The sequence below is a fragment of the Tupaia chinensis genome, unplaced genomic scaffold (assembly GCF_000334495.1).
Source record: "Tupaia chinensis unplaced genomic scaffold, TupChi_1.0 Scaffold000690_1, whole genome shotgun sequence".
Taxonomy (NCBI): Eukaryota; Metazoa; Chordata; class Mammalia; order Scandentia; family Tupaiidae; genus Tupaia; species Tupaia belangeri.
The window spans coordinates 36,765-37,145 of record NW_006160213.1 but is presented as its reverse complement, the minus strand read 5'-3'; positions in this window follow the sequence as shown (position 1 = coordinate 37,145).

The window sequence follows — 381 nt, the reverse complement described above, 5'->3', positions numbered from 1 at the left end:
GATAACACAACTTCTGGGCTTAACTGGAGCACATATTTAATAAGTCTATATTTTAGAAACCATATAACAATGTTTCGCTTATCATTTTAATTCTATACTTTCAGATATAATATTTCCTTATTTTTATAATGCACAGAAAATAATTTGGTCAATTTTCCTCCGGTAAACTACAACTGGAAAAGTCAAGGTCAGAGAATATTTGAGTGATGAATAAGAATCAATCACAGACTTACAGCTGCCGCTATCTGACCTGCTGCCTTTTGGGTATGATCAATTGGGCAACTGGGGGATATCAACAAGAGAAGCTGACATACTGCACAACCAGGGCAGAGGCCAGAGTATACACATGTGTTTTTCTTTCTTTCTTTCTTTCTTTCTTTC